Here is a 24,897-nt window from a genome sequence, read left to right on the forward strand (position 1 = left end):
GTCTGTTTTAATAGCTTGAGAATTTAAAATGATAATACTAAACAGAACAACTATTGCAATGATTTTTTTTATGACAATCTGGAATATGATATTCGGTATATGCCCGCCGCGACTGCGAGCTACATGGTCCATTCGATCAGTCCAATTTTTGAGTACTTTTTCCAATAAATCTGACTGCATGGCGTCCATGGTGGCTTGAATAAACACCCAGCTAAAAAAACACTCGATAGTTTGCAAAATTTAGTCACTTTTATTTGAGGAGGACTGCATTTTGCGGTAGAATAAATAAAACTTTGAAATATGTAATTTTTTCAAACTGGAACTAAAATAAACTTAAGCAACAGGAGGCAAGAAAAAATGGGGTGTAATATTTCAATTCGCGATGAAATATTTTTATAGCTTCTGCTATCAATTTTTAATTAGTTTTCAACTCATCCGAAACTGGTGATTTTCGCCATAAAGACCTTTTTGCCTTTTATGAACTATTTAAAATACTGGAGTTATTTTTAATTACTTCACCAACTCATCCGAAACTGGTGATCTTCGATACAAAGTGGACTATACCTTTTTTGTCTTTTATGAACTACAATATGTAGTTAATTTAAATTATTTCACCAAAGCATCCGAAACTGGCGATTTTCGACAAAAGACCTTTTTGTCTTTTATGAACTATTTAAAATACTGGAGTTATTTTTAATTACTTCGCCAACTCATCCATAACTGGTGATTTTCGCCATAAAGTGGACTAGACCATTTTTGTCTTTTATGAACTATTTAAAATACTGGAGTTATTTTTAATTACTTCGCCAAAGCATCCGAAACTGGTGATTTTCGGCATAAGCTGGACTATATCTTTTTGCCTTTTATGAACTAGTTAAAATACTGGTGCAATTTTTAACTAGATAGATAGATTTTATAAGAGGCTTGCACTTCGACCTCATGGTCTTTTCTGCCCTAATTTTTGATTACTTTGTCAACTCATCCGAAACTGGTGATTTTCGACATAAAGTGGTCTAGACCTTTTTTGTCTTTTATGAGCTTGTTCAAATACCGGTGTAATTTTTAATTACTTTGCAAACTCATCCGAAACTAGTGATTTTCGACACAAAGTGGGGATAGACCTGTTTTGGCTTTTATGAACTAGTTCGAGTACCTACGTAATATTGATGTAGAGACTTACTAGTTCATTAACCTGCTTAAAACGCATATGACAAAATTCGTTAACTGGAACTTGACTGCTAAAGCATCATTTCACAGTACATCGGTATATTAAAAATATCAGTTGCAAGCATAGAAAGAAAGATAGAAGAAGACTAATTCAGCTGCAAAGTAATCAGTTGGTAAAGTAGTTCAAAACTAGTAAGTTTGCCTGCTGGGTGCGGCAGCTTTACCGGGCTCAAATACTGAAGCCATCATCTACACGTGCGATTTAACAGTTATCATCTAGTTTGTGTTGTCGGATTTTAGGCGGCAGAAATTTTTCGATTGTTCACCTGACAGTTTTACCAACAACATATTTCAAAACAACACACTACCATACATAGTAAAGACAAACTAAATGAAAAGCTGAAAGGGGGCAATAAACCTCAAACGTGCAATGCAGCTAAGCAGACATGCAAAGGTGAATATATTTATGTACGCGCGTGTGTATGTATGTGTTTTTCTATGGCTCGTCTTGGATATTTGCTATCTGCCTGCGCAAGGCTGCTGCAATAGGCAAGTTGGCCAGACGAACTAAGTGAGCATACTCAAACTCACACAAGCGCATGTACACATACATAAGTAAATCTTCATACTTACTCTGCACTGCCGCTTAGTTACTCTTCTGCGCTGCTTTCCAACTAACGCATTCATAGGCACACACATATGTGTATGTATATGTGCGGATACAGAAAAATTCGTTTGCGAATATTTTTGGCATCGAGCCCACGTCCGTTTTTGCTCGTAAGTAAGCAGATTACCAGTTTGCTATGTAAATAAAAGTTAAAAGAGAAAACTGTGCCAACTGCTAACTGCCAAAGACAAAACAACGACCACAATAAGTACAACAATAATAATAACAACTATATATACACAGATACATACGCATGTATATGTACAGCAATGCTCGCTACACTAAGCTTAGCCATGTATTTGTATGTACGTAACAGCTGCCTACTGTTGCCTAATATGCCTGCTTAGCATAATGAAATTTCTTAGTTGGCCGTAAATTCGTTTTGTCGCAAGTAAATTTTCGATTTTCCGTAAATAATTGGCTGCTAGCAGGAAATGAACGGTTTGTCGATAGCTTGGAATTTACAGGGATAGCAAAAGCTACATTTATGTGAAGAAAATTCCATTTTCACAGGAAATGTTTCGGATAATTGCGCATTGGGCAGAAGATTTAAGCTGAAAACAAATTTAGTGTGGCAGTTTAAGGAGAAATTGTGGCTTCAACTAAATTCTACTGATTTCTCTTTGCATGGCTGAAAGTCACTTTTTCAATAATGTTTAATAAATATTTTTAAAATATAATACAAGGTAAATTTTAATTTTCAAAAATACATCTTTCCCTTTCAATTTGCCCGTTTTAAGTGCTCAACACTCTTTTTCTTTCTTATCATTAGTAAATACTTTAAAAAGCGTGTAATATAAAGGGGTTTCCAATAACAGATGTTATTTAAATATATATATAAAAGGCTATCGAGAGATGATTAACGATTTTTATGGCCGAAATTGGATGGTATTGCTCTGGATAACGTTTATTTTCAACCAGATGGCGCTACGTCCCACACAAGCAACGAAAACATTGACTTTTTTCGGGAAAAGTTTCTGAACCGTGTTATGTCTCAAAGAGGGGATCAGAATTGGCCACCGAGATCTTGTGATTTAACACCTTGTGACTTTTTCCTTTGAGGCCACTGCCAGGGTTGATTCATGACCTCAAAGATGGAATTCATGAGGCTATCGAGGAAGACATAGGGCAGCCACTGTGCAATTCGGTTATGGAAAATTTCATGAAAAGGATATTGCTCTGTAAACGTGTCGTGGTGATCATGCTTCTTCTTAATTGGCGCTATAACCGCTTACGCGATTTTGGTCGAGTTTAACAAAGCGCCACAGTCGTTTCTTTCTCGTGCTAACCGGTGCCGGTTGGACACACCAAGTGAAGACAAGTCCTTCTCCACCTGATCTTTCTAACGCAGAGGAGGCCTTCCTCTTCCTCTACTACCAGCAGGTAACGCATCGAATAATTTCAAAGGCGGAGCGTTTGTATCCATTCGCTGCGCTAAGTCTATGTCGTCGTAAAGCTCATACAGCTCATCGTTCCATCGTCTGCGATATTCGCCGTTGCCAACGTGCAAAGGTCCAAAAATCATACGCAGAATCTTTCTCTCAAACACTCCAAGCGTCGCTTCATCGGATGTTGTCATCGTCCACGCTTCTGCGCCATACGTTAGGACGGGCATGAGAGTGTTAGTTTTGTTCGCCGAGAGAGGACTTTACTGCTCAGTTGCCTAGCACTTGTTGGCAAGATACGTGAGTGCGCCGACTGTTTGTTTGAAGACAGGAGGTACTTCGTTTTGCCCTCGTTTACCATCAGACCCATTCGCTTTGCCTCTTTATCCAGCTTGGAGAAGGCAGAACTAACAGCGCGGTTGTTAAGGCCGATAATGTCAATATCATCGGCATGTGCCAACAATTGTACGCTCTTATAAAATATTGTTAAAGAAGTCACACGACAGTGAGTCACCCTGTCTGAAACCTCGTTTGGTATCAAACGGCTCGGAGAGGTCCTTCCCAATTCTGACAGCGATGCTGGTGTTGAGCAACGTCATCTTACATAGCCATATTAGTTTTGCGGGGATACCAAATTCAGACATCGCGGCATACAGGTAACTCCTTTCCGTACTGTCGAATGCAGCTTTGAAGTCGACGAAAAGATGGTGTGTGTCGATTCTCCTTTCGTGGGTCTTTTCCAAGATTTGGCGTATTGTGAATATTTGGTCCATGTTAGACTTTCCAGGTCTGAAGCCACACTGATAAGGTCCAATCAGTGGGTTGACGGTGGGCTTCAGCCTTTCACACAATACGCTCGCTAGAACCTTATAGGTTATATTTAGGGACTTATCCCGCGGTAATTGGCACAGATTGCAGGATCGCCCTTCTTATGGATTGGACAGAGCACACTTAAATTCCAATCGGCAGGCGTGCTTTCAACCGATCATATTTTGCATAGGAGCTGATGCATGCACCTTACCAGCTGCTCGCCGCCATGTTTGAATAGCTCACCCGGCAGTCCGTCGGAGCCCGCGGCTTTGTTGTTCTTTAGCCGCGTTATCGCTATTCTCACCTCGTCATAATCGGGTAGCGGAACGACAATTCCGTCGTCAACGATTGGGGTATCGGGATCTTCACATTCTCTGTGACATGCGCTGTGTTCCCTCCATAATTTAAGATTGTTCTGTACGTCAGTCACCAGATCGCCGTCTTTGTTCTTACAGGAAAACGCCCCGGTCTTAAAACCTTCTGTAAGCCGCCGAACTTTCTGGTAGAATTTTCGGGCGTTGTTCCTATTGGCCAGCATCTCAAGCTCCTCGCACTCACGTATTTCGGCCTCTCGTTTCTTCTGTCGAATAATACGTCTCTCTTCCTTTTTCAACTCTCTGTAGCGATCCCGCATGGCTCGCGTTGCACCCGATCGCAGCGTGGCTATATAGGCGGCATCCTTTCTTTCTGCGGCAGCATGACATTCCTCGTCGTACCAATTGTTTTTTCGGGCTCGCCGGAATCCGATTTCTTCTTCGGCGGCGGTACGTAGAGAACGAGAAATGTTGCTCCATTGTTCGTGGATGCCGGTTTGTTGGGCAGTACTCTCTGAGAGCAGGAGTGAGAGTCGAGTGGCGAATCTTCTGGCTGTTTGTTGTGATTGCAGCTTTTCGATGTCGAACATTCTTTGCGTAGGTAGATGTACGTTTTTTACTGCACAGAGGCGGGTGCGCAGTTTGGCTGCAACAAGGTAGTGATCCGAGTCAATGTTGGGTCTTCGGATCGTACGTACATCTAATACACTAGAAGCGTGTCTTCCATCTATCACAACATGATCGATTTGGTTTCGTGTTTTTCGTTCAGGAGACAGCCAGGTGGCTTGGTGAATCTTCTTATGCTGGAATCTGGTGCTGCAGACTACCATGTTTCGGGCCCCGGCGAAGTCGATCAGCCTCTGTCCGTTACCGGATGTTTCGTTGTGCACGCTGAATTTTCCGACTGTGGGACCAAAAATTCCCTCCTTGCCCACCCTGGCGTTGAAGTCGCCAATCACGATTTTTATGTCGTGGCGGGGGCAGCGCTCATACGAACGTTCCCAGCGCTCATAGAATGAATCTTTGGTCGCATCGTCCTTCTCTTCCGTCGGGGCGTGGGCGCAAATTAACGATATGTTAAAAAAACGGGCTTTGATGCGGATTGTTCCTTCCTCTTTATAACGCAATAAACATTCGATCATTTATATTAAAAAATAGCATTTTTCTTTGAATATCAAAATTACATCTTTTACTGGAAAACCCTTTACTTCAAAAGATATGAAATTTAATTTAGAAAGGTAAATTTACATCAAAAATCTTTAAATTTACTTCTAAAAGCCGGATATGCAGCTTGGGAAATGTCCAATAAACTTTCATTTTTGAGAGCCTGAGTACGCTTCTACCGAGGCTTCATTTTCATTGAGACTTTGGTTTCATTTTCATTTGGAGCAGGATGTTTACGTGGCGAGTTCCAAACTCAGCGCACACCCAGATTTCCTACGCTGCTTCGTCTTCCCACATTAGCTCGCTCCCACACAGGTGTTCCGAAGACACCCAGAGGATACTTGGATAAGCTTGGAAGTTATTGAATGACGGACAGAGACTTTCCCCTCCTGCGTGAACTTCAACACACGAAGCAGTCCTCCGTAGAAGAAGAGTAGGTTTTCCTATACTCCTACGCCCTAGCGAATGTAATTTACGATGGTGCTCAGATTCAGGTATTCTTCTTCTTCTTCCTGATTGGCGCGATAACCGCTTACGCGATTTTGGCCGACTTCAACAAAGTGCACCAGATATTTATTTCAGTGTCAGTTGGATACACCAAGAGAAGTCAAGTCCTTACTCGTCTGATATTTCAAACGCGGAGCACACCTTTCTCTTTCTTTGCTAACACCAGCTGGTACTACATCGAATACTTTCAGAGACGGAGCATTTGTATACATTCGGACGTCATGACCCAGTCAACGTAGTCATTGGATCTTTATTCGCTTTGCTTCTTTATCCAGTTTGAAAACTAAAATGGCGGTTGTTAAGGCCGAGGATGTTAATATGATCGGCATACGTCAGCAATTGTACGCTCGTTTGGAAAAGGTTAACGAAATCACATGGCACATCCTCTCTGAAACCGCGATTGCTATCAAACGGCTCGGAGGGGTCCTTTCGATTCATTTCATTTGCTGTTGAAAGTTGCTGTGGACATCATCTTAGTTAGCTCATTAGCTAAAGAACTATCTTCGGTATCCAAGGACTCAGTACAGATTCACCTGTACTGTTGAAAATATTTTATGAAACTTCAAAACTATTGAGCACATCTTTATTTAATCCATGCAGATCCAAGAACCGAGTCTTGATTGAACTGCGACCGTCTTTAAAGAACGTGGATTCTTGCCCCAGAGCGACTCGGACCCGGATTGATAACTGGCCAACAGCTGATACTTCAGCAAAGCATAGAGAGGATAAATTTTTATGGCGCGATATCACTGCAGGTGTTCGAGGACGATTTCAAAGAGATTGGCTACAATAACTAGTTGCGGACCACTTTTTGAAACTCCCAGCAACTAACTACTGCTGACGAGTGATACGCCTGACAGGGCGTTTTTTATAATGCAAAATGCTACCGAAAATGCGGACGATATATTTTTCACAGTAGATTTCTGCTCCGGTTATTTTCAGTAATTTTCATGCTCAAAAAACTATGCCAGCATATTTACCCTGCATTTCAATTATCTGCAGTTATTGAAAAAAAAATATTTTTTCTATATTTTCCAACTTTGTTGTTGTATTTACACACTTGACAATGCAACCACCGTACGGATACTCTCAAAGCGAACAAAAGCAAAGATCGCATGAAATAAAGAAATAAAATGCTACAAATTTGCTTTGCGAATACTAGAAAAATGACAGCATAGCAAATTTGGGTTGGAGTTGGAAAAATCACAGCAAAAAAAAAAAGGATGAAAAATATCCATATGGTTTTACAATTTTCCAATTAATCCACCCACCCATGCCATATTGTTTCTTGCTGAACCGCCGGTTGGTTTTAGTTCGAAAGCCAGCTGAGCTCTGCCAGGTATTCGCACGCAGCGCAGACACTTCAATGCAAGCCGGGGTAGCTCAACAAATCGCGGTTCATCACTTCTTTCATTTAACCAAGCTTTAGCTGGTATTTGCTTCCTCGTTTTCACCCCTTTCGGCATTTATGCATTCATCGATTTGTTGACTTACTGTGGTTTTGTCCCAATTTGGCTACCATTTCACGAATTTTACTTTGGTTTTTTTTTGTTTTCCGCTTTATTGCTCCTTACCACTGTGATTTTTGTTTTATGTACATTTATTGTTGTACTTATGTTTTGAATATTTCATGCTTACAAATACAATACAAAACCAAGCAAAACAACAACACCAAACAGCCAATTTGCATTTGGCTCTGGCGAAGCGTCCTTTGCAAAGTCGCTTAGCGCTCGTTGCTGGCGGTATTTAAGTTGTTCATCGGCAAATCGAAATCGCTCGCTTAGCCAGCAGCTCAACTGAGACGTGCGTTATTTATTTTGTTGCCGTGCTTTTAGCTACCAGCTGCTGGCTGCCAGGCTGCCTGCTGTGCAAATTTGTCACTTTTTGCTGATTTTTTGTTTTCGTTTTCATTTCACATTTTACACAAACAATGACGATTATTGTTTGTTTCACATACAGATAAATATTTGCGTAGGAATTTTATTTCATTTATTTGCTAAAGCTTCATGTTTTAGCTTTTTACAATTTTTTCCGCCATAACGATGGATTACACCGTGCGACACTTTTATGCCAACACAAAATAGCCGAGTTTGCTAATATTATCTCCATTCAAAATCGGCTACGAAAAAGTTCGCATAAATCCAAAAAACTGATAATATTAGAGGAATTGTACAGGCATTCTACTTTTTCTTGCTCAATCACGCTCTTATGCTGGAGATGTGAAGGTTTTGGATGAGAATGCCCCTAGTAAAATTTGTGGAAGCATAATTTTCTAGAACATTTTAATCCTCTAACTACTTTCTATTGGAAGTAAGGGTCAAAATGATATTTTAAGAGAGAGATAATGGGTTTTGCTCGTGGAATTTTATTGCGATAAAATCGCTGAATTGATCGAAAGAGACCGGCATAGTAGCAGCCGTAGCATCGGCCAAGAGCTGGGCATGAGTCATCAAACCGTTATAAACCATTTGAAGAAGCTTGGATTCAAAAAGAAGCTCGATGTATGGGTGCCACACGACTTGACGCAAAAAACCATTTTTGCCCGTATGGATGCATGCGAATCGCTTCTGAATCGCAACAAAATCGACCCGTTTTTGAAGCGGATGGTGACTGGCGATGAAAAGTGGGTCACTTACGACAACGTGAAGCGCAAACGGTCGTGGTCGAAAAGCGGTGAAGCTGCCCAGACGGTGGCCAAGCCTGGATTGACGGCCAGGAAGGTTCTTCTGTGTGTTCGGTGGGATTGGCAGGGAATCATCCACTATGAGCTGCTCCCCTATGGCCAAACGCTCAATTCGGACCTGTACTGCCAAAAACTGGACCGCTTGAATGCAGCACTCATGCAGAAGAGGCCATCTTTGATCAACAGAGGCCGAATTGTCTTCCATCAGGACAACGCCAGGCCACACACATCTTTGGTGACGCGCCAGAAGCTCCGGGAGCTCGGATGGGAGGTTCTTTTGCATCCACCGTATAGTCCGGATCTCGCACCAAGTGATTACCACCTATTTCTGTCCATGGCGAACGAGCTTGGTAGTCGGAAGTTGTCCACATGAGAGTCCTGTGAAAATTGGCTCTCCGAGTTTTTTGACAATAGGGAAGCGAGCTTCTATAAGAGGGGCATTATGAAGTTGGCGTCTCGTTGGGAACTCGTCATCGAACAAAACGGCGCATATTTGACTTAAATCGCATTATTATAACCAATTTTATGAACAATTGAAAATTCAATAAAAATAGCGCAAGACTTTTTTGCCAACCTATATTTTAAACGTTTTTTTTTCGTTTCTTAAATTGCCTGTAAAGTAGGCCATAAAAACAAAAATTGAGCTACTTTTGCAAGTCCACTAAGCATTTCATAGGGATAGGTGTACTTAAAAAATAAAAGTACTTTAAAGTAGAAACAAAAATATAATAAATTATACTATAATTAATAAATAAAAAATACTCAGAATAAAAAAAATATAAAATATAATACTTAAAAAAAATAAATAAAAATAGTATAGAAAAAAAGTTATAAATAATTCTTTAAAATTATAAATAAAAGTAGTTTAAAATAAAAACAAAAATATCATAAATAATGCTTTAAAATAATAAATAAAATTTTACAGAATATAAAAAATAAAACCAAATATTACCTTAAAATAACAAGTAAAAATACTATAAAATAATAAATGAAAATAATTTAAAATAACAAGTAAAAATACTAAATAAAAATAGTAAACAGAAATTCTTCGAAATATAAAAAAAATAAAAAATAATGACAAATATTACCTTAAAATAACAAATACAAAAATACTTTAAAGTAGCAAACACAAATACTTTAAAATAATAAATCAAATTACTTTAAAATGTATAAAAACAATAATCACAAATGATACTTTAATTAATAAAAATAAATAATATATAAAAATAAATAAATATAATAAATCAAATAAAAAATAGAACAATTAAAAGAAGACTTTAAATAATATATTAAATAAAAAATAAATGTCACAAATAATACTTTAACAAAACAAATAAAATACTTTAACATGTAACAAGAAAGTAATTAAAACCATACCCTAAGTTAATAAATGAAAATACATTAAAATATATTATATAAAAAATATTCCGAAATAATACTTTTAAATAGTTAAAAAAATACTATAAAGTATATAAAAAATAATTACAAATAATTTTTTAAAATAACAAGTAAAAACACCTTAAAATATAATAAGAAAATAATAACAAAAACCCACCTGCTTTCGGTTGTTGCACAGTGTTATTTGTATACCTGCCTAGTATTAAAAAATATTTACATTTAATAGGATTTCATTTCTTTCTTTTACATTATTTTATATTTCAATTCACTAAAAACTACTAAGCTTTATTTCCCCTTATTGCTGACTTTCACTACTTTTAATTCTTTTTTAATTTCAATTCCATAAACATTCCTGCACATTATTTCATTTGACCACCGTTTTCCGCTATTTTTTGTTCTTTCACTCTTTCACTTCACAATTTGAGTAATTCTCATACAATTCCTTTTTTTTCTATTTTGGTAGTTATTTGTAAGCCTCAGGCTTACGTATCCAATTTTTTTCACAGCACTGCAAATTTTGGCGCGGCAAATTCTCCAAAAAAAAGTATAGTAGTGCGATATTTGTGTCTGACAAGCGGATTTTCGTAGCAAATAAAAGCAATAAATTCAAAATTAAAAATATTAAAATTACTAAATACCTCAAATATTTAATAGAAAAAATGTCTAAAAAATGTAGATAAAAAAATAGGTTACAAATTTTTCAATATTGTTGTCAGCATCACCAAATAGTACTAAAATTATAATGAAAACAATTTTTTAATAAAAATGTTTGGCTTTCACAAACACTAATAGCTAAAAGGATTATATTGGATTTGGTTTGTCATTTTGTTAATATTTTTTGTGCAGCGGCTTAAAATGTATACAAATTTCTGTTACTAACAATGCACAAAAAACTGGCTTATGCATAGAAATATTTGAATTATTCGCAAAAGAGATATTTTAGTATCCATTTTACAGCTTTTACTATTTCTATGTAGTTACTCTCGCACATCACTCATTTGCTGGAGGAACGAGGAGGATGGCTCATCCAGTACTTGGAATTGTGAATTTCATTCGGCTATAAATAAAGGATGCATGAATATTTTTTAATATTTTTTTTTTTTGAAAACAATAAACCCTTCCATTAAAATTGCAACATAATTTCATTTAAGTGATTGGCTTTGAAGCAGCCCATTTCTGTGAGGGAAATATTTTAGTAGATGTTTGTGAGTCGCGGCAGTCACCAACGACAACTTAAATTTCATGTTTTAAGTTCGTCTAAAGTGCCAAAGAGCTAATATCAAGTTTTGTTTTAAAATCGGTGAAACGTTTACCGAAACATTTGAATTGCTGCCAGAGTTCATGAGTGGTTTACACGTTTCAGAGATGGTTGTGAGGACATAAATGACAATGAACACACGGGCCGCGCAAAATCAGTAATCACCGAAAACTCCATCGAAATTGTCCGTAAATTTATCAAAAATGAACCGAAATTATTGTTGAAATTCATGGAATCGGAGTTGAATATCTCCAAAACATCGATTTATTGCATTTTAACTGATCATTTGGGTTTCCGAAAGGTCTGTGCACGTTTCATTCCGTACAAGTGAACTGAGGACCATCAATTTTTCAGAATTCAACATTCGAAAGACATCATTAAAGAGGCAAGAAGAGACGAGAACTTCCTTTACAACATTGAAACGGGTGATGAAACGTGGTGCCTCCAACATGAGCTTGAAACTAAGCGTGAAAGTGCGCAAATGGAAGGCGCCAGACGAGCCACCAACCAAAAAATCGCGTTGGAGAAGTCAAAAATCAAGTCGATGCTCTATTGTTTTTCCGATTCCAAGGAAATTGTCCACAAGGAGTTCGCGCCAACGGGCCGAACCGACAATGCAATTATCTATCTTGGCGTTTTGAAGCGTTTCTTGCATGGCATTCGTCGAGTTCGCTCTGATTACTGCGAGGGAGGAAGCTGGCGCTTGTTGCATAATAATGCACCATCTCATCGATCCACTCTTTTGACTGACTTTTTGACTAGAAATTGCATTTTAACCATCAATGCCTCACTGTATTCCATGAAAGGAAAACATTTGCGTCCGTAGAGGCCATCCAAAAGGCTTGTACCGACATACTGAAGAACATTTCGGTCAATGACCAGGAACACTCTTTCGAAAAGCTTTTATATCCCGCAAAACAGTGCATTGAGGCCAGATGGGACTAATATATTTTTAATAAACAAACTCTAAGTTATGAGACCAAATCTTCTGTCGTTTGTACTTTAGCTCAGTCTTGTTTATTTTGGACTTCACCTTGTACGTGTGGATTTTTCCTGGTTCGCTGTAGGTATTTGAATGCAACTCGTTAAGTTAATGGAGTCCCACTATGAAATTATCAGGGATTATTGAGCATTGTCTTAGCTATTAATTAAAAAAATAAGAAAAGAAATCTGAGGAACTAGAATGCCAAACAAAATTTTCCCAAAACTTTTCAGTAAAAAAATTAAAATTAAAAAAAACAATAAAAATTAAATATTGAAATTGAAAAACAATAAAAATTTAGGTTTTTTATACCAAGAAAAAAAACGATGTTGCAATGGTAGTAAGAGGGAAATTTCCCAATACACTTAGAGAAGTCATGCAAGATTTACTAAACACGGTTGAAAACTGGTCAAAAGCAAATGGGCTAAGCGTCAACCCCAATAAAACTGAACTCATCCTATTTACCAGGAAACACAAAATTCCAAATATAGCTCCTCCGACTCTAGGTGGAACGGCACTGTCATTTAGTGATGAGGCCCGCTACTTAGGTCTAATACTAGACCGAAAGCTAACTTGGAAGGCAAATGTCGAAGATAGATAAAAACGGCGACAATAGCACTATACTTTTGTAAACAGCTGATAGGACTAAGTTGGGGTCTCTCCCCATCTATTGCATACTGGCTTTACACGGCAATTGTCAGACCAATCCTAACATACGGCATATTAGTATGGTGGCCAGCTCTAGATAAATTGTACATTAAAAGAACCATGGCACACGTACAAAGAATGGCCAGTCTTTGCATCTGCGGGGCCCTCAAAACCACACCCACAGATGCACTAAATATTATGCTTAACATTTTACCAATAGAGCAATACGGTAAGCAAACAGCAGCCAAAGCAACTCTCAGACTAAGAGAAATCGGCCTACTCAGAACGAACCAAAGAGGACACTCCTCAATTTTAGAACAATTCCCAGCACAACGGATTTCTGTAGGACCAACTACATCAATTTTAATAAATCCTTTCATACAGTATTTCCTTCCAAAGAGGAATGGGATAACGGGCTCATTGTTAAGATAAATGACTTAAACATCTACACAGATGGCTCAAAACTGGACAATAAAGTAGGTGGAGGGGTCTACTCCCACAAACTCGGAGTATGCCAATCATTTCGCTTACCTGATCATTGCAGTGGATTTCAGGCGGAAGTCACTGCCATAAAAGAGGGACTTAAAGAAATAAAAACGAGAGTATTATCCACAAATGAAGTCTTCATTTACTCGGACAGTTAAGCAGCAATAAAAGCGCTGGAATCAAAAACGCACTCGTCAAAAACAGTTCTAGAATGTTTTAAACTACTAGATGACGTATCTAAGTGCCACAAGGTGCACCTTATCTGGGTACCAGGCCACAGGAACATTGCAGGAAACTGTAAGGCGGATGAACTTGCACGAAGCGGTACAACGCTCGATCTCGAACTGGATAAGCCATGCCCATAGCCACTTGTAAACTACTTATAGACAGGGAAACCATCAAAAAGGTAAATACAAGCTGGCAAAACCTCACAACATGCGAACTAAGCAGACAGACATGGCCGAACTGGAACAGCGGTCGATCGAAGATCTTGCTAAGATTTAACAGAGAAGCTATAAGAAAAATGATAGGGGTATTAACTGGTCATTGTTTAATAGGCAGCCACGCTAGAAGGTTAAGACTCCCGTACTTCGATTTCTGTAGAAGCTGTCTTAATACAGAAGAAGAGGAAACAGTCAGACACCTTTTATGTGAGTGTGAAAGCCTAGCTATGAGAAGGCTGCGCACTCTCGATACAGCATTTCTAACCGATGTAGCGGACATAGCCCATCTAAAACTAACGAAGCTCTGCTCGTTTATTAAAGCAACCGGATGGTTTGAAAAGGAACACGTAGAGTAAGGATAAGCTCCAGTGATATCACAATGGACCTGCGGAAGGTCTAAGTGTGTCTTATGACAACCACCCTACCTACCTACCTACCAAGAAAACTAAATGTTTATTCCAAAAATTAAAAAAAAAAACTTTACATGAAGTGTTGTATGTATATTTTATTCTATAAAAATAAATGAAAGGAAAATTAAAATCCTAAAAAAAAAATCCTAAATAAATAATTTATATTATAATAAGAACCTGAAATATTGCACTTTAAAAACCTCCTTAGCAAAGTTTTCAACATTGAAAAAATCTCAAAATTTTAATTTAGTCAGTTTACTTCTCAATTCTTTTAAAGGGATATTCAAGTCTACAAATAAACCAATTTGCAGTAAAATTGAAGACCCAGAATATTTGGTTCATTTGAGATGGAATCGCCCCATTGCTAAATGCTTTTCTCCACGTGCTCGCAAAGCTGACCTGTGTGGAGATGATTTGGGAGGTTTTTAAGCAGACAAAGTTTTTCATAGCCTCGGATTTTTAATTGAGATGTCAAAAATGACGTGCGCTCAAATACGATTAACTCTTTACATGTTGAAGCACTCCCGGCTTTGTTTTTTCCTCGTTCCGTGCACGATGTACAGAAAGCAGAGGTGCCTCTAACATCAGCCGGTTAACTGATTCTCAGCTATTTTGAAGCAATCAGCTGATTTGCTGACGTAACCGCTGTTATGAGAGCGGTTTGTTAACGAAAAAATGGAGACTGTGTTGGTGATACACGAAAAAAGTCAACGCAGCCTCCGCTTATACTACTTCGTTGCAGTCTGTACAAGAACTGATTGGACGAGTGTGTGAATACGTGTGAAATGAGCGGTCAGAATTCCGCTGCAGAATCCCTGATGATGGGGGCAGTCAAAGTTACGTTCACAATTTTCTTTTAGATGACCAAAATTAAGAGATTTTGTCTAAAAGCTCATAGGGTTAAGTGAGAGGCCGCAGCAGTTTTGCAAAGCCATGGAAGTTTCGTAGGAGTAGCAAATTTAAGTTTGAGAATAGTTAATGTTAATAAAACGGGTTTGGTTTTCCATTTCAATGCATAAATTCTCATCACAGTAATCTAAAAGCACCAAATTGTTTATTCTTTCTTTTAAAGCTCACTTTTGTCTGCTTGACGTCGGTAAGCGGTTTAATACGAAAAAGTCCATACAAACGTAAGAAAATCCTAAAAATACTTATTTTTTATTTTTTTTTAACTTTTTATGCTTTATTAATGATTATTAATCTTGAGTTCTTGCAATTCATCTTAAAATCATGGAAAAATCAGTTAGATTTTCTCACAAATTTTAAAAATGTCTCTGGTTTCTACAAAAGCGAATTTTGATTAAACAATTTTATTTTTATTATAATAAAATTAATATAAATCTTATTTTTATTAAAAAAAAAAAATCATGTGCAGCGTGTACGATCGTGGTAGAAGTGAAACTTCTGTGTGTGAATGAGTGTAAATAAGAGAGAGAGAGAGAGAGAAAGAGCGAGAGAAAAAGAAAAGGAGACAGGGATAATTTCAAAAGAAATACAACAGTATAAAATTTGTGTAACCAAAATCCGATTTTATTAACTATATATGCATTATGCTATCATCTGTTGGTAGTTCAATTGGTAATACTGATGTAATTTGTGATAGCTGACATATGAAATATATGTACGTGATTCAATATTTTCTAGATAACGAATGAGAATTGCATCTAGTGTAGTTCCGGATTTTGTTGTTGATTCTTTAGGGTTATTGTTTATCTGCAAACCGAATGTTTTTCGAAGAAATTGAATCAACGGCAAAGAATCATTGGATCCGAAATTTACGTTGAAATCTCCCCCGAGAATCAATGGAATTTTGTCTTCGCCTCTTCCAAGTGCATTTGCACCTGCGTGGCTGTAAACCAGTAGTAAGCGGTGAATGAAATATATTACGTCATCAAGATTTTGGTTCAGTGAGATATAGGTAGATGGTGGCTATGACAATAGTTTTTCCATTCAGCGTTTGACATTCTGCAATGCAACATCGCCAACTGGTGTGACTGTTGGTGAATATGACTGTGACTGCCTTGCAGTCATTTCCATGTTTGGTGTGACGATATTTCCGCTATCATCTTGATTGTGGTAGATTGCCACACCGCCAGCTCTAACATTTAGTCGCTTATATTTGATGACGCAATTTAAATTTGGTATACTAATATCCTCGTTATCGTTTAACCAAATTTCGGACAAAAGTACTATACTCGATTTGCGGATGACAGAGTCTGTTAAATCTGCGGAATGTGCTCGTAGGCTCTGAAAATTAAGAGTATATACAGATAGCCCTCTTCTCTGAGTAATGAAATCGATTATTTGTTTATCCACAGCTTCCAGTCTATTTAACTATGGTCTCCGGAATTCATCTTGTAAATGAGACATACTGACTGATGCTCGTCGACCATGGTAGAATCTAAAAACATTTCCGTTCGTTATAATCCACAAGCCTTCAATACAAGTGACTCGTGATAAAGCAACGTAAACTAATGATTGCGAATGTTTTTTATCATATTCGTAAACAACTTCAAAATACGTGCTTCCCTGAGACTTGTGAATGGTCGTCGCACAAGCACAAACTAATGGTAAATGTGATCGTTTAGCGTTAATCGTTTTGTTGTTGTTAAGCGGGACTGTCGCGTAACATTATGATGTATGGCTCTCCTTCTCTTTCTCTCCATGTTATATATCTGTATACTCTGTCTTACAACGAAGCCTATGTGTTAGGTATAGAAAATGTATAGCTCTCTTTCTCCTTCTCTCTACGTTGTATCTTTTTTTCTCTCTCACGTAACGAAATCTCTAAACGTTACATTTTTTCCAATTCACTCTCCATTCTCGCTCAAATATCAGACCGCCGCTAAAGAAGTTTCACTTCAAAAAGTTTTTAGTGACCTAATAGATCCAAAATTTGGTTCCCAGAGGCTAGATCCAAAAATCGGATCGACTGAGGTGACGGTCTGGGTTAATATTTTCCATAAGGCCTAAATGTCCAAGAGCTGGTGCCAATAGTGTTGGCTATTCCATAAAGTACTTTCAATTGCACTTTGAATGCGATATGAAAAGGTTTATCTAGCGGTAACTTGCAGAAACTGTTGTTTCATTATCTGCAGTTGCGCTACGACTGCTAGTTTTAACCAGCCTTATCGTTCAACCAAGAGACAATAGAAAAATTCTGTCATTAAGCGTTTGCGATGGTGCGTGCGTTAAATCCCAACAAACTTGTCAATTACAGAGGAATTTATGTATTGCTTGATTTTACTCAAAGTATCTTGCTCAAAAAGTCAGCAAGAAAAAAAAACACAGAAAACCTATCAAACTGAAACTAAACGGAATTTCTTCAGTTTCTCATACAAATTTTTCAACTTTTGTTTCCTATTTTGAAACCAATTTTTTGAAAGCATTTTTTGTGCCTTACAATATTTGATATTTCTTTTTCCCCCTCGACCATTCAAATACAAAACTAAGGGTTGAAAAAGGCAGCGAAAAATATAATCTGGCATATGATCATGTATAACGGTAAACACACTCAGGCTAAAGCACACATGCCATCCACATGAGCTACGTAGGCATGGAGCCAAAAGTACAACAATGGCAGCGGCAAAAAGGAGAATAGCAAAATAACAAAAAATTTTAATAATACCAGCAACTCCAACAACAACAACATTGTTATAGGAAACTGATAACAACATGCGATCTGTCCGCCTGCCATCACGCCCTCCACCAACATGGTCTGCGTCAACAATGGTCAGCGCTTGTTGAAAGCACTCAACGTAAGCAGTCAAAAATATTCTATTGAGAGTGAAAAAAAGGGAAAAAGGGGCGAAAACACACAAAAACCCAAATGTAAACAAATGCAAATGTAATACTCAACATAAAAGTGAAGAAACAAAAAATGGAACTCACAGTATTGGTGCTGCTGCTGCCACTCCTCCCTTTTAACGCCACTGAACAACTTATTGTGCAGCTGTTACCTTTATTTTTTCATGCCACTAGAAATCATTGTATATGAACCTACATAGGTGGGTACAGTGGCTGTATTTTAGGAAGGTTGTGGGGGAAAAAATATGGTCAAAGAAAGTGAAGGGGATTTTCTGTTGTGAGGAAGACACACAAAAAATTTATAAATATGCAATTATACTAGAAACATAATTAATTTTACAAAACAATTATGAAATTATGAAAATTATGGGGAAAATAAATCAGAGCCACAATGCATTCTTTTAGAAATACGTGAATTTCAAGGTACTTACAGCATACATTAAAGCGCTTGGAAATAAAAGAAGATGCTAATGAGTGAGGACAATTTTAGGGCAACCGAAAGGAGCCTGAACTTTTATAATATTTTCTGAAAGTATGCTGTAATAAAACAAAAATTAGCTCGAAAGGCCTTTAAGAGCTTCCATTTCCTGGTTTAAGATGTTTTCAAAAAAGTGGAAGGAATGGTTATGCCTGAGCGAAATGAAACATTAAGTCAAGTGCAGTAAAATTTCAAGCGCATTATTTTGGTGAAAAATTTTAAACTCTTAACACCCACTTGAAAGGGTCGTTTTGACTCTCACTTTAAGAAACCTTTCAAAAACATATTTGGTGTGTAGTTAGAAGCTTAGAATGTTCTAGAAAATGATTTTGCGCACAATTTTACTAGCGGTTTTCTCAGGCAAAACCTTAGAAAATTTAAAGAAAAAATATGTGCCACATGTAATAAATCGAAGTTGGAGTTTTAAAGCACTGAAACAAATTTAGCATAAAAAGACTTGACTTTCAGATTTATTTCATTTTTAATGTGTTTTTTATTTAAAATTTTTTTTTAAATTTAAAATTTAAAGTTAAAAAAAAATGTTTAAAAGTTTCAATGAAAATATCTAAAATTTTTATTTTTGCGCAAATTTTGATGTTTTTTAAGCAAGCCTTTAAGTATTTTAGTTTTAATGGAAGGTTTTGTAGCGTAGGCTAAAATAGGAGGAGCAGCTCGTTCAAAGACCGAACAGAAGTGCACGCCACAATTTTTTGCTTATTACTTTTTGTAGTATTAGAATTTTTTTTTAAATCTAATGTTTTTTACTATCAGACGAGACGCAATATGGCTGCCACTGAGTAAAAAGGGAGTTCCCGCCAAGATAATCCGCCTTATCAAAGCTCTCTACGAGAACTCCGAACTGACAGTGCTTCACAAAGGCGATATCAGCGATCCATTCACTACCAACACAGGCGTAAGGCAAGGTTGTCCCCTGTCGCCCCTTCTCTTCGTCATCGTCCTTGATGACGTCATGAGCCAACTGACTCTGCACAAAAAAGGCATCGTAAGGAGTTTCACCAGATATCTTGAGGACCTGGACTTTGCCGATGACATCTGCCTCCTCTCTCACAAACTCTCTGATGTGCAAGCGAAGGCCGACAGACCAGTCGTGCTGGCACGTACTGTCGGACTGGAGGTCAACACCGCTAAGACCAAGGCTATGAGAGTTAACCACAACGTAAGGCAGATATTGGTTGATGGATGCCCGGTGGAATTCGTTGAAAGCTTCTGCTACCTCGGCTGCATCATCACGGTAGATGGTGGAGCAAATGAAGATGCCAACTGCAGACTAAACAAAGCAAGGGCGGCATTCGGGCAAATGCATACAGTATGGGGGAGTTCGCAAATCTCCAGGCGCACTAAACTACGAATATTCGGCTCATGTGTAAAGACAGTATTGTTGTACGGAATCGTAACATGGCTGGTATCTAACACCATCACACAGAGGCTACAATCCTTCATCAACAAATGCCGCCGCATCATCTGCAGAATGTTCTGGCCAAACACCATCAGTACCGACGCACTGTGGAGATTAAAGAATGAAGAACCCATAGTTAGGCAAATTAAACACAAAGAGTGGCAATGAATAGGTCACACACTGAGAAAACCACCAGCTAGCATCACGAGAATGCCACTGGACTGGCACCCGCAAGTGAGCAGAGGTGGCGGTCGATCAAAAAACACTTGGAGAACGTCGATGCTGCGCGAACTAGCAGATGCCGACATCTCATGAGACGGTGCAAAAACAACAGCACAGAACCGGGTACGATGGAAGAGTCTTGTCGAGGCCCTGTGCTCCCGAGCGGAGTGAACAAGAAAAAAAAGGTTTTTTACAAACTTTTTTAATTTATTGGGAAATATTAGTTAAAATTGATTTTATTTTATTAATAAACTTTTTGAGACTTAGGTACAAGTTTTTTTTTGTTTTTCAGAAATTTCGATTTAGAATTTTTATGTGAAATTTTTTTTCGCTGGCTTTTGGCTTTTCACCGTAGGATTTTGTTTCTTTTGTTTTAATGAAGATTTTTCAATTCTATTATTTATTTCTATGCCATTTTTGGTTTATTTGCAATTACTTACATTTTTTACGTTTTTTTTTGTTATGATTTATGATTTATAATGTAGAATTTTCATAAATCTGTTTTTAAATAGAATATTTGTGTAATATGAAACCATTTTTTATTTTTTCAAATCTAATTTGGATTTCTGTGCTATTTTAATTTATTAGTAACTAGTAAATGTTTTTATGTCTTTTCTTTGTTATTCAGACCTTTTGATTTAAATTTCAAATTTTTATATGCGAATTTTTTTAGTAGGCTTTGGTTTTTCGCTGTGGGCTTTTAAATATTTTTTTTTAAACGAAGGTTTTGCGTAGTATGAAACCATAATTAATTTTTTCAATTCTAATTTTTATTTCTATACTATTTTTAGTCTGTTCGTAATTGGTTTAATTTCATAGGTTTGTTTTTTGTTAGGAACCTGATTTATAATATCGAATTTTTATGTGAAATTTTCTTTGCTGGCTTTTGGCTTTTCGCCGTAGGCTTTTAAATTTTTTAAAAAGGAGTATTTGGACTGCTTTAAACCAGTTTTTATTTTTTCTATTTTAATTTTTATTTCTATGCTATTTTAGTTCAATTTTTTTAGGTTTTAGGTGCATTTTTTGTAGCTGGTTTTTCGCCGTAAGTTTTTAAATATTTTTTAAATAAAGATTTTTTAATTGTATCTTTGATTTTTATGCCATGTTTAGTTCATTTGTAACTAGTTTAATTTAATTTTTTTTTTTTGTTATTCAGACCTTCTGACTTATACATAATTTCGAGTTTTTATATGCAATTTTTTTAGCTGCCTTTTGGATTTTGGATTGGATTAGTTATTGGAATTTTCTAACTCATAATTTAAAATTTGTATATGAAGATTTAATTTTTTATTTAGCTTTGGCTTGTGTGCTATAATGCTGTGTGTCCATTGAGTTATTTTTATTTTAACTACAAAACTTCGAGTCAGAGAGGCTTTTGTCTTGCATTTTGTGATTGTTTTACATCCAATTTCCAACCGATTGTCAAAAATTGTACATGATTGGAAAGTCTTGAGCCCCACCTATCGCACAATGAAAGTTTGAGCGAAATCAGAGCAAATTTGTAGAGTTTTTTAGATTTAAATAAAAACTTTGTTGTGGCGCTCACGCTTTCACTGGCAAGTTGTGATCAATAACTTCAAATTTTTATGTGAATATTTAATTTTACAATCCGATTCTGGCTTTTTGACGTAGATCTTTAAATACTTTTGTTTTCAAATTGTTATATTTAGTATAAAGCAGTTTTTTACTATTCTAATTTTTATTTCTATTTTAGTTTAATTTTTTTATAAAAAATCCTTTTTGACGCTCGCGCTTGCACTGAATAGCTTTTGTGAATCATTTCAAACTTTTATGTGAATATTTAATTTTGTATTATGTTTTTGGCTTTTTGAAATAGACCTTTTAATATTTTTTCTTTAAATAGTTATATTTAGATAAAAAAAACTTTTGTCGTTTCTAATTTTTATTTGTAAATATTAGTTAGATACAATAATTAAACTTTTAGATTAAGATACAAATTTTCTGCCTCTGTATTTTAGGAGTTTTGATTCATATTACAAATTTATATGCTAATAATTTTTTTAGCTTTCAGCTTTTCGGTGCAGACTTTTAAATATTATTCAACTTTAATTTCTATTTCAGTTTAGTTTTTATATTTATTTGTTATTATACAGTGCGACAAAGGGCAGTAATGTGCAACTGGAATACTGATCTTGAGATATGATGTATATCACCTCTTACGGTCAATCTCCCAACTTGAATCCTTCGAGCGGTGAAACTGTTAACCCTAACCAGAGACTGGGTACCTCACAAAGTGGGAAACCCCAGTGGAAGGAAAGGGAACAAAAGAAGTGGGTGATCTGGCTCTCCTAGAGGGGACTGGTCCTAAGGCTGACAACCTTATACTAGTATTTATTGTCGCGAATCCACAACAACAGCCTCGGATAACTGATACAATCAAAAGATACCGACCCAAGCAACGAATTAAGGACTATGATTTACGTTTTGCTACTTGGAATATACGAACAATGCTACAAGCCGGCAAGATGTCCGAAATAGCGGATGAGTGTATGAAATATAATATTGACTTAGCAGCTCTACAAGAGATACGCTTTGCGGATCATGGTGAGATAAGAAAGAAAGCCTATTCAATTTTCTTCAGTGGTCCAAACAAACGAGGACAGCTAGGTGTGGGCTTTTACATTGACAAAAAACTTAGAGAAAGTATAATGGCTTTCGAGCCAATTAGTGAAAGACTCTGCCTCATGAGACTCAAAGGAAGATTTCAGAACATAACAGTTGTAGCCGCGTATGCGCCTACCGATGTCTCAGACGATTTTGCAAAAGACTCCTTCTATGCAGAACTGGAATATGTGATGTCAAAATCATGTAAATATGACATAAAAATGCTCCTCGGAGATTTAAATGCAAAGGTGGGAAACACCAATATTAGTAAAGACGTTGGGGGAAAGCACTCTCTACACGACGAATCGAACGATAATGGTGCACGACTAATAAATTTTTGTCTAAGCAGCGGGCTGTGGATAAGCAGCGTTTCTTTTCCACACAAGAAAATTCATAAGCAAACCTGGGAAATGCCCGGAAGGAGAGGATCGAACCAGATAGATCATGTATTGATGGATAAAAGACACGCAACCTCGGTCATTGACGTCAGATCGTTTAGAGGCGCAAACTGTGACTCTGACCACTACATGGTGATTGCCAGGATAAGGCAAACAATTTCAAATATAGGCAACGATCGCAGGTTCAAGAAAGTAAAATGGAGTACTGAGCGAATTTCAGCGGATGAGAAAGAGCGTCGTGCATACCAAGAAATCATAAAGAGTAATCTAATCGTAACAAAGGAAGACTCAGCAGAAACAATCTGGGCTAAAGTAAAAAATGCGGTTGGAGCAGCTAAAGAGAAAATAGGCACAAAAAGATGCACCACAAATGAGTGGTTCGATGCAGAGTGTAAAGCAGCTATTGAAACAAAAAACGAAGCGCGAAGAAAATATTTAAACAAACGAAGAAGACAAAACCTACTTGAATATAACGAAAAAAGGCAAGCCGCAAAGAAAATTATAAAACAAAGGAAAAAACAAGACATCAACAGCAAAGTTCAGCGTATCGGGAATGATTTCAGTCAAGGAAATGTAAGAAATATGTACAGCGCAATTAGAAGCCAAACAAAGACATATCAGCCACGAACAAATTTGTGCAAAAACAAGGAAGGTGAAATAATAACAGAAAGAGAAAAAATTTTGAATAGATGGCAAGAATACTTTAGTGATCTTCTGAATATAGAACATGCAACAGACTACGGTCCACACTGTATAGATGAGACATACTTTACAGCAGAAAACTTCATAGAAGCACCGGGTCGTAACGAAGTAGTAGAAAGTCTGAAAAAGTTAAAAAATAATAAAAGCAGCGGAAGTGACCAAATAAATGCAGAACTTCTAAAATACGGCGGTGAAGTACTCAATAACATGATAACAGAACTGATACGCAAAATTTGGGAAACCGAACATCTACCGGAAGAATGGAACAATAGCCTTATAGTACCATTACATAAAAAAGGCGACAAAACAAATTGTAATAATTATCGAGGCATATCTCTCCTCAACACTGGTTATAAAGTCTTTACAAATATACTCAATAAAAGGTTGAGCGTATATGCTGAGGAAATTTTGGATGACTACCAGTGCGGTTTTCGCCAGGGTAGATCCACAACAGACCAATGTTTCACACTAATGCAAATTCTTGAGAAACACAGAGAGTTCGAACTAAATCTGCACTGTCTGTTCATTGATTTTAAGCAAGCTTTCGACAGCATCAATAGAAACTGTCTGAACGACATAATGCTTAAACAAGGTATACCGGTAAAAATTATAAAACTAATTCAGATGACACTAATGCCAAGGTTATGATAAATGGAGATGTTACCAACGAATTCAGCATTTCATCAGGTGTAAAACAAGGCGATTCACTATCAGCGACAATTTTTAATTTATTACTACATGAGGTAGTATGCAAACTGAAATGTGGCAATTCGATTTTTAATTGCAGCTCGCAAGTGTTAGCTTATGCCGATGACATTGTCGTGATTGCACAGAATGAACATGAGCTTAAGAAAATTTATATGCGATTGAAAAACACAGCTTTAGAAGTGGGTCTACGGGTAAACATAGATAAAACGAAATATATG

Source organism: Anastrepha obliqua, chromosome 4 (assembly GCF_027943255.1).
Source record: "Anastrepha obliqua isolate idAnaObli1 chromosome 4, idAnaObli1_1.0, whole genome shotgun sequence".
In the NCBI taxonomy this organism is placed as follows: domain Eukaryota; kingdom Metazoa; phylum Arthropoda; class Insecta; order Diptera; family Tephritidae; genus Anastrepha; species Anastrepha obliqua.